This window comes from Choloepus didactylus, chromosome 12 (genome assembly GCF_015220235.1).
Source record: "Choloepus didactylus isolate mChoDid1 chromosome 12, mChoDid1.pri, whole genome shotgun sequence".
Lineage (NCBI taxonomy): Eukaryota > Metazoa > Chordata > Mammalia > Pilosa > Megalonychidae > Choloepus > Choloepus didactylus.
In genome coordinates, this window is record NC_051318.1 from 75,881,556 (window position 1) to 75,895,859 (window position 14,304).

At 35.5% G+C, this 14,304-nt stretch overlaps 1 pseudogene; it reads left to right on the forward strand.

Moving 5' to 3' along the window:
* Positions 1–12,121: 12,121 nt before the first annotated feature.
* Positions 12,122–13,651, forward strand: LOC119507309 (annotated as a pseudogene).
* The last annotated feature ends 653 nt before the right edge of the window (positions 13,652–14,304 follow it).

Sequence of the window (14,304 nt, forward strand, 5' to 3'; positions counted from 1 at the left end):
ATTAAAGTACACTGTATTAAAAGTATCTCTTAAATATGTAGTTTATTACATGGTAAATGATCTTTCAACTAAGGCTTATTCTTTAACTCATTTAAAGTTGCATTAGGCTGAAATACAGGGTTTAATGCTATAAACCATAAAAGAAAATTTAGTTTACTGACTTTGGAAAATTTTTCACAATGTAATACCTGCATTAACAGAAAAATAAAATGTGTTATGTATAAAACACATGACACTATTAGATCTGTTTCCATTTTCACATTCTTGTCTTTCCCAGTTCTCTACCAATAGATTTATAGATAGTCCCAACCAAAATATCAATATTAACATATTTTCTGGGTAAATGTTTTTAAGGATATGTTTATACTTAAATGAAAGTCCTATTGGACAACGGATTTTTGGCCAAGTTACTTAATCAACATCATATTTAATTCATGTATGCAGTAACAAAATAATTTCAAGCACAAAGAGCAAATGAAGTAAATAAAAACTTATATATAAATGATTAATATTCTATTGTATAGTTGACAGACAACAAATTCATTCATTCATTTGGTAAACAATTATTGCTTTTATTGGAGGATGAACATTTGAGGACACATAGATGAACATGACACCAGTATAAAGTAGCTCAAAATCAAGTACTATGGAAAACAGCACCAAGAAAACAACAACAACAAAACAATTATAATATAGTGTTAAAATTCTTATATTTATTTGGGGATGGGGCTGAAAAGGTTTATCAGTGGAAATAAATGCAATTAATTTTTAAAATAAGATTTTTGGAGGAACTTATCAGAAAATTATGTACAACAGAAGCCAAGAGAGTCTAATACAACATTTACCTGGGGAAAATAAAGGTTTACATTTTGAAATTAAATTTAAATACTTTATTAAATATTCTAGGGAATAATTTTTTAAATACCCAACACAATTTTAAGCTCTAATAGTTGTAATATAGATGTATGGCTAAAAGATAAAAGATGAAATATCCTTAGCAGATTCTATGGTACTTTTGAAATCATTTGAAACACGGTCATTCAAGTTTGGACACCAGATTTGAAGCGAATATCGATAAACTAGGATTCTTTTATGGAATGCTGCTCATATGTTAGGCGACTTTAAAATATAATATCACAGAAAAAATGACTGAAAGAACTGGGTAGAGTTAACATGGACTATTTAAGAGGGCCAAATAACTCTCTTCAACATTTTGAGGAACTGTCATTCAGATGATGGAATCTACTTAATCTATATTTCATCAGAGACAAAAGTAAGAAGAGAGGGCATATGCCATAAGGAGATGCTTCTTATTAAAAAGAAAGGAATTTCTAACTATTAAAGCAATCTTACAAATTAATGGGGGAGAGGGCTGCATAAAGTAGTCAGCTCCATCTCTGGGAGTTTCCCACAAGGTTAAGGCATTATACAAGAAAAAAAGATTTGCTCTTATATTGAACCAGAGGGTTGAAATTATCTTCATTGTTAAAAGCCTTTTCTTAAGTGTTTCTGGGAAAATTCTATAGGTAAAAATTGTTTTACCTAATTTATTTTGTCTCTTCTGTACAGATACTTGTTTCAACATGGTAAAGGGGGAAGCAGTATAAGGTATCAGGACAATTCAGAGAATTAATGGATTATATTTTTATTTGCAGAATTACTAGTATGCTATTTCTTATGCATTGTGCATATTGAACATATTAACACAAATATTTTTTTAAAAAACTTTTTCTCCTTTAGTTTTCTACCCCAAAGAATTCTGAGATAGAGACAATCAACAAACTATTAAAGATAAAATCTGAACTGCACCAAGAACGCATATAGAGGTTAAAAGCTTCACAGATCTTTGACATTTTATCCAAGTGGAAAAAGGTTTTCATTTTCAGTTTGTGACTTTTTAATCTTTATTATATATACATGACAGCTTATCAATTATAAGGAACACTTTTGAAAATGTTCCTTAAAAACTGTGTTAATAATAATATTAATAATCCTTTCCATAATAAGATGGGCATATTTTGACAAAGGGTGCATATCCATTAAAATACTCTCTTCCCTCTCTCTCCCTCTCCTACCACACAGCACTACAAAACAGCAGTCTGGAGTACAATCAGCTCTCTGCCAGAATCAAGAAATACAAGACAGCAGTTACAGTCCTTGTGACAATAGTAATGTTGTTTTTACTGGTAAACACCATTGACAATTTATATTTCATAATTTTTGTAACTATAATGAAAGTCAAATTTTAGGTAACCCCATTTATTGAATTTTGTATTAGAAAAAAATAAGGTCATATTTTCATCAATATGATGAATGAGCAGTTTAATGAATAAAATATTACTAAAAAGTTAATAAGGAACATTACCATTCTAACAATTCTCTGCCTCTTAGTCTTCTTCACAGTAAACAACAGTTTCAAATTTTTACTGGTTTCTTGTGGTCTTACCTCCATATTTCTAAATGATGTATTTCTATTTAACTTTTTAAAGTTTAGAAATTTTAGACTGTAGTTATTGACAAAATAATATAGCAAATGAGGATCAATCTTCTGTTTCAGCTCCCCATTTCTCTTCTCTCTGAGCTCTCTGGGTGATCAGCACGTGTTTATATTATTATGACTATGTACAATATTTATTGAAATGCTGTATTTCCCCATTGTTTTATCCTGGAATTATTAATTCTCTCATTTTCATCTGAATGCATTTTTATATAATTCTTAATTGCTCTCTATTATCTTCCTTTAATACTTACTGGTCTTTTGCCAGAATACTGCACATCTGTTCTGGTATTTCCACTGTTTACTTACCCTGTTCCCAGGATCCCATATCTTCTTCTGTTTGTGCTTCTCCCTCTATTTGGTGAATAATATTTCCTTTTTCTTTCTAAGAAAAGGGAAGCAAATATGCAAACCTTTATATATCTAAAAATTGATTTAATTGACAAAAATTCAAATAACTAAAATTCAAATTTGGTTATTTCCCTTTTAGCACTTTGAGGGCATTGCTTCTTTAGACATTTATAGATTTCAGTGCTTTTTATAATTCAAATGCTATTCTGTCTCTCATCTTAATTATGTACCCAACACGACCATTTTTACCTCACTCTACATTGCTGGAGGCCATCAGAAAATTGGAGCACTAATCATTTTGGCATTCAGCTTAATATTTTCTCTAGCATCTTGTGATTTACTTGGAAGAGCTGCTCTGTATTTATGTTTCTTTTTCTTGAGTTTTTCCAGCACTTATGTTTGTTCATTGAGAGAAGGATTTTGTGTTAGCTTAGCTACTATATTCCTTGTGATTTGTAATTTTCTGATATATTTAGAGGACAATTCCTTGAAATTACTGTCTATTATCTATATCAATTGATTTGGTAATCATGTTTACTTCATTTTTTGGGGGAGAATTTTCCCAATCTCTAATATTTTAAAGCAAAATTTATTATCATTTTCTTTCATTCCTTATGACATGAATGTAGTTTTATTCATTTAAGTTTGTGTATCCTGTAGTGTCTCTGTTCTCTCAGGGTTTCTTTTGTTGTGGTGATAGTTTTGCTCCTCATCTCTTCCTTGTTTGAGAATTTCATAAAATGCTGGTAATACTTGTTTTTCACTTAATTTGCTTCATGTTTAAAAATAAGGTGTGAAAACTATGATTCAAACTTCTCTTTCAGAAGGAGAATTCGTGTTTTTCAGTATTTGGTGATGAGAGTAAGTGAAGCTCTTCAAGTGACCGCCAAATGGACCTTGAAGAGTTCTTTCCTCTGTGACTCCAGTTGCCTCTGTCTGCAGGCCAATCTCTTGGCTGCTGTCCTTCTTAGTGTAAGAAAAGGGAGTGCCTTACTGGTCTCAGTGTTCATTTTGTAGTTTTGTCTTTGGCTTTTCCTTAGCTGTCAGCAGGAATTTTTGGACTTCAAGTCTTAAGCCTCTTGTGGCTCCGGGAGGCTAATTGGTTCACTTCAGCCATTTTGGCTAACTGCCTCTGACAAGCCACCTGCATTCTTCCAGCTACTGTCTATCCTGCAAAATTTATTGCCACTACTTAGCTTTTTCTGTTTTGTATTCCTGTGTGTCCTGGTGTACTGACGCCTTCAACTTTGCTTTCACTTTAATGATATTTCAAGAGGGAAAATATTTAAATCTGTGCAGCCAAGTTACTATCAATAATTAGAAGTGATCTTCCTTTTCAACCTTTAAAGGGAACATTGAATCAGGACACAAGCCACACCAGGAAGAGCTAAGGAGCTACTTACTAAGTATAGCTCTGAATAACCACAACTGTCGATTTAATAATAGATTTTCTCTACTCCAAGGAATCTTTTCTTAGCCAGAAATTATACATTTAAACCAGGAAACATTTATTCTTTCCTTTTCATATACTATGTACCCCTTTTACCTTTCATGTAGATTTAAACACTACTACTCATTTCCTCAAGGAACACAGCTGTAATCACAATTCATGAAACCACAAATACAAGGCATATCCCATATCCCAGTGTTAGAAGGCCAATATGACTCTCCAAATAATTTAATTTTTTGCATCTCATTATCCTGAGACTAATTATCACACAAAGAAAGATAATCAGTCTTTGAAGAGAAATTCTTATACAATGTCCTAAACACAATTACAGACCCAGCTAAATTCTAGAATATTCTTCACTGCTGTTATACTCCCACAACAGCAGATACTCTTATGATATTGGGAAGTGGTAAATAGGATTATTCCAGGTAAAACTTCCAGATATCTTCTGGTTGGCCAAGCATTGTTACAAAGCTCCCATAATCCAGTATTACTTTTAAGGAAAAGTCATTCAAAAATGGGATCAGATTTGGAATTCCAACTTTCATACCAGTGGCACTTTCCTTAAATCCTACCACATTATCAATTTCTGAGTTCTTGATAGAAGTCAAATCATGAAACTCTGTGCTTCAATTATATAGGTACTTTCGTCTATTTAATTCCACATTTTTCCACTTCTAGTATAACCATCACACATTTCATTTGTTTCTTATTTTATATTATTCTTAAGTTTTAAAGTAAATTTAAAGAAACAGAATAATCAATCTAAAAAATAGATGTTCCAAAATAAATTCATTAAATTAATCGAATTAATTTTAATCTTTTGTTACTCATCAAACATAAATTATACAGAAACTATCACAAAAATTCAAGTGATATGCAAAACTCTATACCACTATTTAATGACAGGAATCCATAATTACTAAAATTTAAAAAAAGTGTACTTGGTTACGCAGTTGAAGCTTTGGCAGACTTCCATAATAAAGTTATGTATTTTATTTTTTAATTAATGAGTGCCTTCTAGTGATCTATATGCATACAATGTGGTGTTTTACATATTTCCCAATGAAGCAAATAGTATTTTGAAAATACTGATGTAATGTAATGACATTAAATACAATATATAATATAAAGTGTTAAGCCAATCAACTGGACATCAATACGGAAACACTTCTTTGCAAAAGAGGAAATATTTCCAATTCAGAATATTACTTTTATCTTAGGCAACAAATATAGGATGAGAAAGAAATGAATTATATATATTCATTTTCCAACAGATATTGAAGAAAACTCCTGATGATATTGGATTAATCAGCTGGTAGGCAATTAGGAGTTATGTGAACAAAAGGAAATTCTTCGCTATGCTGCCTTGTACATTTACTGAAATTGAAAAGGCAGCAAATTATTATGGAATATGACACAGTGACAGCAATGGCAATTTAAAGATTGGACTTAAAATCACAGAAATGAATACTTTCACTACTGCATAGCTTTTCTATCCTGAAGTACAAACCCTACATGTAGAGTAATGTTTACAAGCAGTTCTAGACTGCTGACTCTTGGAAGTTCATGCTTCCAGACACAGCACTTTGTTTCAGGGTTTCTTGTTGAAAGCCTTGCCCTGTAGTTGACCCTTCTGAAGGTCTACCATTCTGCTGCTCTAAGCTGTGTGTTAACTAGTAATGGCATCTGGAGATTGGATTGCATGATGAAGGACTTATAATGTAAAATTGTCAAGCAGCAGGAGATGGAGGCAATATAAATAGGCTGAGATGAAACGCTCTATACATTCTTCTTGGTAAAAAATACTGCTGTACTATAAAACAACTAGACAAAAACAAAAACAATCTACATTTACATAACAATATCATTATTATGACAAGCATATCATCTTCCTTGTCTTCATCCCATTTTAATGATAAGCTGAATGAATCTGTGGCTCCTCTAACTGAATTTTATCTGGATGAAAGAGTGATGTTGTGAAACCTGATGACAGACCCATATGCATTTAGATTCAGTTCAGCTGAAATTCATTGACTGTCTCCTAAGTGCAAAACATTTTCCTAGGCATTCTGAGAAATACTTTGACAAATAACCACCATGATTAATAATAAGATGTCATTTCCTCCACTAAAGGAGATGACATCCATATTCTTGTATATTACAATATAGAATGTGATATACTTTGTAAAGGAAAACAAAGGGTTCAGAGAGCAATGAATTCTGATTCATGGAATACTATATATAAAATAGAATGCTTCATATTTATGTTATTTACCTGGTGAGCACAATCCAGGAATTAGAATATTGTCTATGACATTACCAGAAGAACTTTTATAACTTATGGCCTTATGCAGATGGTAAATAAAATAAATAAATAACTGAAAATGATGAGCTGTATAGTACATTAGGTTTCTAATATTAACTTTGAGTTTTCCTGTTTTAGCATATTCGGTACAGTTACATCATGGTGTTACCATGCACACTTGTACAGGTTGTCATGGGAACATTTGGAAGTGGCACTTCACTCTACTTTAAAGGGTAAAAAGAAGATTTAAAAATGAAATAGAGGTTGAGCTGTGACCTAAACAACAAATAGGAGTTGTTTAGGGAGAACACAAGGGGAAGCACAAGCTGGAGCTTGTCCAAAACCTCAGAAGCACACAAAATCATAAAACTTCCTGAAAACTGCAATGCAAAGCTTGAAGGGGTATAAGCATAAAAGACTCAATAACATTTGTTAAGAAGTATGAACATTTTCTCAAGGAAGAGGGAGCACACCAATAGAATTTTAAGTGGGAAAAGAGAAATGATCAGATTTTTCTTCCAAATGAAACATATGTATTTGCCCAATATCATTATATGGTTCTAGAAATATTATCATACATAGACATACTTAACAATACTGTGAATAAATTATTTTCCATATTCATTGATATTGAGATTTGAATATTGACTATAGTAGTTAAGGCCTTATAAATTATATGCAACACAAGATATAAATATTAATTTATATTATTTAGAAGGGTCGTCCCCATGTTCCACAATGAATAGTGGTGCACTAAACAGTGATGAAGACGACTTATTTTGTTCCACCCTTAGAGTTTCTAATAAACAAATTAAAAGTAAAATGGCTCCAAAAATTTCAAGGAAATTTGGAAATTACTGTGGCAGATGCTAAGTCATAATTCTTGGCAGAAGCCTAGAGATCTGTTGTTTACATTCCTAATAAACCAGAATCTTTTTCAAAGACCATAAGATATGATCAAGTCCCTGTAGTTATGTAAAATAAGTAATTACATTACCTATTTATTTGATTCCAATATGTACAAACAATAGCAGTTTTTTAGTTTCCTGTAATTTCTATTGATTTCTTCTATGAATAGCTCCTAGTTCCAGTGATTACAAATTAGTAGAATTATTCCCATCAGTGTACCCTCCTTGGGGTCCTCTGCTGCTTACATTGATTAGGCCAATCTGTTATGGCGTGTACAAGGAAGATTAGAAATTTGAATTTAGCCAATTTCCGTACATATGAGCAATTCCAATTTGATACATAGTTTACTATTATGAAATTGTAACTATTAAATTTCCATATTACCTTAATGCAGTTTATAGTTTAGTCTATAAAAGTACAGTACTTTAAGAAATTTATGTGGTATACCTTTTCAGTGAATGTTATGAGGAAATATCAAATATAGAATATAAAAAATTATAATTTACTCATTTTTCATAAGTTCTTTTAGTGCTATTTCAAGATCCTTCATCCATAAAATTCTGATTTTTTATGTACAAATTACTTCTTATACATATAAATAACTGTTAAAATCATTAATGGGTTAACATGTGTTTTCTTTTTTGCTTCTTTTTTGACTGCAATAAAATCTAATATTTACATTTATAGACCAAATGCTTATTAAACATCAATCATGAAGTTTTAAAAGGGAACTTAAAGTGATTTTTCTAGATCCTCATGTATTTAGTTTATAAATGTTAAATAGGAGTTGCAAGTTATATTGAAATTAACTAATTTACAAAAAATTTAATATACTGGAAAATCCCAATTATATCTTTTGTGTTTACATAGAAATTTGGGAATTCTTAGGAGAACATCCTTCAAGCACTCCCTCTAACTTGAATAAAGATAACTAATTCAAAGTAGCTAAAATTGTTTTTATTTGATATCTGTTATCCTTTTATTGTTGAAATGAAAATCTTAAAGAATTTTTGTGTTCATGTCTATAAGCGCACACAAAGGTAAATTGTTTTCATAATTGAATTTGATTGGCTTTCATTTCATATTAAAAATAATAAAACAAGAATACAAATTCTGATATTATGTTTTAGCTGGAGGATTAGAAATATCTACTCATATAGAAATGTAATAAACTGAACTATCTATAGCCATATATATCTATCACTACTGAATTCTGTTTCTTTAATTTTGTTGGATGATATCTTTTAAACATGTTTGACTGATATATATTAATTGAAATATAATTTGCCAAATCTATATAAATAGCAGCACTCTTACTCAGGAGAAGAACATATAGAACTAAAGAAAGTATGTTGACCAGGATTATTTCTTGTTTTTAACTTCAAAGTATATATCTTAAGAATTTATTTTTAAATGTGATATCATAAAAACTATGATATTTTTAAAATTTGATATTTATTTTTGATATCATAAAAATTATGGTATTTTTTAATATATTTATTTTTAAATATATTCAAATATGTTAACGTACCATTTAAGTATCAAATATGTAGAAGTACAGTCCCTGAAAAGATCTGTCAACATATAATAGAAAGTACAACACTGACATGTATTTTGGAGGATACATGACCCTATGTAATAGAAAAGCAAAGTGCTCTCTATCTGCTATGCAAAGGATTAATTTTAAATGCACTCAAAGTTATTAATTCAATAATAATTTGTTGCAAAATAACAGGTGGAGAACTGGGAGAACAATAGTTAAACTGCTAAGGTATTTCTATAAGCATTTAAAATATTTTAATTGTTATTTAGCTTTTGTCACTGTAATTTTATGATATAATTTTTAGGTTACATTTTAATCAGAGATCACTGATAGAGAATGTAAGTTGTTTGATTGAATATTTGACCCTCCATGCACTAATAAACCTAACTCAAATCTTACTGAAATTTAAGACATCTCAATACTCTCAGGACTCGATACAATGCTAAACCATTTAATTTATTCCCAGAGGGTTTCCTTTTTAATAGGAAGTTTTTAGGAGGTGCAAAAGATAAAGAATGTGAACTATCTTCAAATAATATAACTTCATAATAATAAAAAAAGAAAAATTAAAGTGATACTCAGACTTTAAACTTTGTTGCTTGTACTGTTACTGATTTAGTGGCATCATGTTTGGATTGCTATTTTAATCCATTTTAAGAATTGTTAATACTGCAGCAACATCGTAGATGATTATATTTTGTACACACCATCTTTCTATTTCATTTAGTAAGGGAATGATTGAGGTACTGAGCATTTTAGAGTAAATGTTTATTTTGAGACTGAAACACTAGGTCAGTCTTTATTGGGAAGGTCCTTCCATATGGGAAGCCACTCTGAGAAGTACCTGCCCTACTCCCAACTGGGCTAAAGGGACTTATGTGGGACTCTGTGTTCTCTACTGTATGACAGATTAGAGGGGTTTGCAAAATATAGTCTCTGGGGCTAAAGGACAATCAGCTTTGGGTTTTAACTGAGTGTGTAGAAAGTTATTGGGCATGGGGGAATTTTCCAGAGGCCTTGCCAAACTAAAAGGTATATTTTTTAAAAAAGGAAATAATATCACAGATGGATTATATTTGTAAAGAGATTAATTAGCTTTTATGTAGAAGGAGAAAAATAGTATTCAAGAGTTTCAGAATTTATAAACAAAGGTTAACAATAAGTAGGAGTAATTCCAGTCAAAATTGTGAAACCAGATGGATGCAGAATCACTCCTTTAAGTTGTTTATAAAAATTTGTATTCTGCTTAATGATCTAAAGAATTAATTGCAGAAAGACCACTGGAAAGATAACAATGGCACCCAAACACACACATGCTTTAATTTAATCTTGAATGTTAAGATGCTCCTTGCTGTTCTAACATGGAAAGTAGAAATATTTGTTGTCACTGACATACCTAGTCACTTGAGCATAGCAATAGGAGAATGGCTTCAAAGACCCTGCAGCTAAGTAAACAACCTAATTCAAAACTGAAGTGTCTACCAAAAAAAAAAAAAAAAAAAAAAACACAAAAAAACAAAACAAAACAAAAAAAACAGGTGTTTATTTCTATTCAAAACAATGAAAAATAAATACTGTTTTTGTTTTAATTTCCTAGGCTGCTCAAAGCAAACACCATGCAATGGGTTGGCTTAAACAATGGGAATTTGTTAGTTTTCTGTTTAAGGCCATGAAAATGTCTGAATCAAGGCATCATTAAGGTGGTGCATTCTCCCTGAAGACTAGCTGCCCATGATCCATGGCTTCTCTGCCACACGACTAGGCACATGGCAACATCTGCTGATCTCTCCCTTCTCTTCCAGATCTCACTGCTTTCAGCTTCTTGCTTCAGCAGTTTCTCTCTCTCTCTGTATTCATCCGCTTTATAACGGACTGCAGTAGTAGAATTAAGACCCATTCTGAATGAGGTGGGCCACACCTTAATGGAAGTAACCTCATCAAAAAGTCTCATTTACAACGGATTTACACCCATAAGAATGGATCACTTTAAGAACGTGTTTTTGTGGAGTACATACAGCTTGAAACCACCACACATGCTATTCAACAATGTGTTTATTATTTTTAAATGGGTAAATAATCAAAGAGATTTTCTTTTAATTATACAGTGAAAAATTACTTATCCACCTATTATTGTCATTTAGTCTCCCAGTTGTCCTCCACGTAGGCAACTGTTTCTTGGGTTTCCCCATTCTTGCATAACTTTTCAGATATATTCTCTTCAAGCATGCATATAACATTAGAAAGCAATAACAGTAATAAATAAGTAAATAAATAAATAAATAAATACTCTTTACCAAAAAAACCCTGCAAATGTAACAAAAGTAAGTGCTTATATACACTGTGTGTCCACTGTATTCTTTCATGGGTTTTATCATTTTATCACAAACATTTTTGAAAGTAGAAAGCCTGTTTGTCTTGCCCCTCAAGATTTTCATTGTAGAATTACTCTCTTCTTCCAAATCCAAAGCATTTTAACTGCAGACTCACATTCCTTTCCTCTCCTCTCCTCTTGTTTCCCTTCCCTCCCTTTCTTAACTTTATGCAGTTGTTTACATCTTCCAAAATATTCTCATAGCATTTCCACTGTGTTCTTATAATAACGATCACTTCTTTGACATTATATATATGTCTATATTGCCAACCTTGCATATTGTGAATTCTCTGAGAAATTTCATATCTGTCATTTTTATATTATGAGAACGTTTTATTTACCAAACAGAATGTACTCAATATATATTTATTGAAATGATGGGTGATTAAATATAATAGCATAAGAATTAAAGATATCGTTATTACATAATCGAACAGACTTATAATACATGTTCACAAATAGGTAAGAGTATTTGCTGGAATCTAAAGTGAGACAGATTTCAATTTAAAATGTGGATGATGCGTTTACAGACAACAAGGGGGAGGGGAGGCGAGGGGAGTGAGAGGAGACGAGAGGGGTGGCTGCGGGGTAGACTGGGCAGCAGTGTCCAGCTCCAGCTGGGCCTGAAGTTTCCGAGTTGCCACTGGCAGGCTCTGGCACTCGGTTCCCAACCCGCCGCCCGTGCCATTGCCATGAAAGTAGATGGCAGGCCTGGGGGGCTCCCCGGCGGTGGCCGCTACACAGGTGCAGCCCACGAGTGCATGCAGGCGGTCACTCGCAACATATCACCCACCGCTGCATCACCTGCGGGACCGTGTGCAGCGCCAACGTGCCACTGGTGGTGCTGGACCAGGTCAAGTTTGCTCAGTATGCTGAGATTGACAACTTCACCCTCCCCAACGGGACTCAGGGGAGCGGGCAAGTGCTTAAGGTGGCTGGGACGAAAGCAATTGTCCAGGTGTTTGAAGGGACCTCTGGAAACGATGCCCAAAAGACCACCTGTGAATTCTCTGGGGACGTCCTACGGACTCCAGTGTCAGAGGACATGCTGGGTCACATTTTCAATGGCTCCGGCAAACCCACTGACAAGGGGCCAGTGGTCACGGCGGAGGACTTTCTGGATCTCAATGGCCAGCCCGTCAACCCCCAGGACCGCAGCTACCCCAAGGAGATGATTCAGACGGGGATATCCCCCATTGATATCATGAACAGCATTGCCCGTGGGCAGAAGATCCCCATCTTCTCGGTGGCGGGGCTCCCCCGCAATGAGATAGCTGCCCAGATCTGCTGCCAGGCTGGGCTGGTGAAGAAGTCCAAGGCCGTGCTGGATTACCATGACGTCAACTTTGCCATCGTCTTTGCAGCCTCGGGGGTGAACATGGAGATGGCCCGGTTCTTCAAGTCCGACGTCGAGCAGAGCGGAGCCGTGGGGAACATCTGCCTCTTCCTGAACTTGGCCAACGACCCCGCGATTGAGCGAATCATCACCCCACGCCTGGCGCTGACCATTGCTGAATTCCTCGCCTGCCAGTGTGAGAAGCCCGGGCTGGTCATACTGACTGACATGAGCTCCTACGCAGAGGCCTTGCGGGAGGTCGCCGCCGCCAGGGAGGAGGCGCCTGGGCGACGAGGCTTCCCCGGATACATGTACACAGATCCCACATCTACGAGTGAGCAGGCTGCGTGGAGGGCCGAGGTGGCTCCATCACGCAGATCCCCATCCTCACCATGCCCAACGACGACATCACCCATCCCATACTGACCTGACGACCTTCATCACAGAAGGACAGATCTATGTGGACAGACACCTTCATAACAGACAGATCTACCCCTCTATCAGCGTGCTCCCTTCCCTGTCCCGGCTGATGAAGTCTGCCATTGGCGACGGCATGCCCAGAAAGGACCACGGCAATGTCTCCAACCAGCTATACGCCCACTACGCCATCGGGAAGGACACGCAGGCCAGGAAGGTGGTGGTCGGCGAGGAGGCGCTCACTTCTGAGGACCTGCTCTACCTGGAATCCCTGCAGAAGTTCGAGAAGAACTTGATCAACCAGGGTCTCTGTGAGAACCGCTCAGTGTTTGAGTCGCTAGACCTGGGCTGGCAGCTGCTGCATAACTTCCTCAAAGAGATGCTGAAGCGCATCCCCCGGAGCGTGGTCGCTGCGTTCTACCCCCGAGAGGGGGCGCCGCAGGACACCAAGCCCGGTACGGCTGTCTAGCCCCGCCCCTCCGGGCCAAGTCTGCCGTTTACGACCTCCCCTCCCCGCCCCCCATGCACACACACCCCCGCCATCTCCACCCGCCGCAACCAACCGCTTCAGCCCGCCCTCAGCACCCCGCCGGCCGTGGAGGCTTCCACATTCCATCCCTCTCCCTGGGCCCTGCTGCTGAGAGAGAACAGAAGGGTGTTAAAGGCTGAATTCTACGTCCTACTCTGACAGGAGCACCTGTGTTTTTATTTTAAAGTCCCCCCACACACACACCTCATAAGTAACTGAGGTGAAAAATTTATTTTCTTAGTTGAAAAAGGGTTGGAAAAACATTGATAATTGGTGAAGCTGGGTGATGGGTATATGAGGGTCATTAAATGATTCTCTGTTAAAAAAAAATTAGTGTCTTAGCTGACAGAATTCCTCGTAGGAAGATAATTATCTTTGTTAAGAAATATTTTGATAAATTTCTTGAGGGGAACATGAGTTCAGGATCCAGAAGGACACCAAGGCCACAAAAGCTCTGCCTGAGGGCTGCTGTTTACTACAGAGAGGAGGGAGAGGAGTTGCTGGGGAGATGGCCCGAGTCAGGGACAGGGGAGTGGGTGGGGGCGGGGTGTGTGTGCAGAAGGCTGAGGCAAGGTCCTCAGTTATAAGATTAG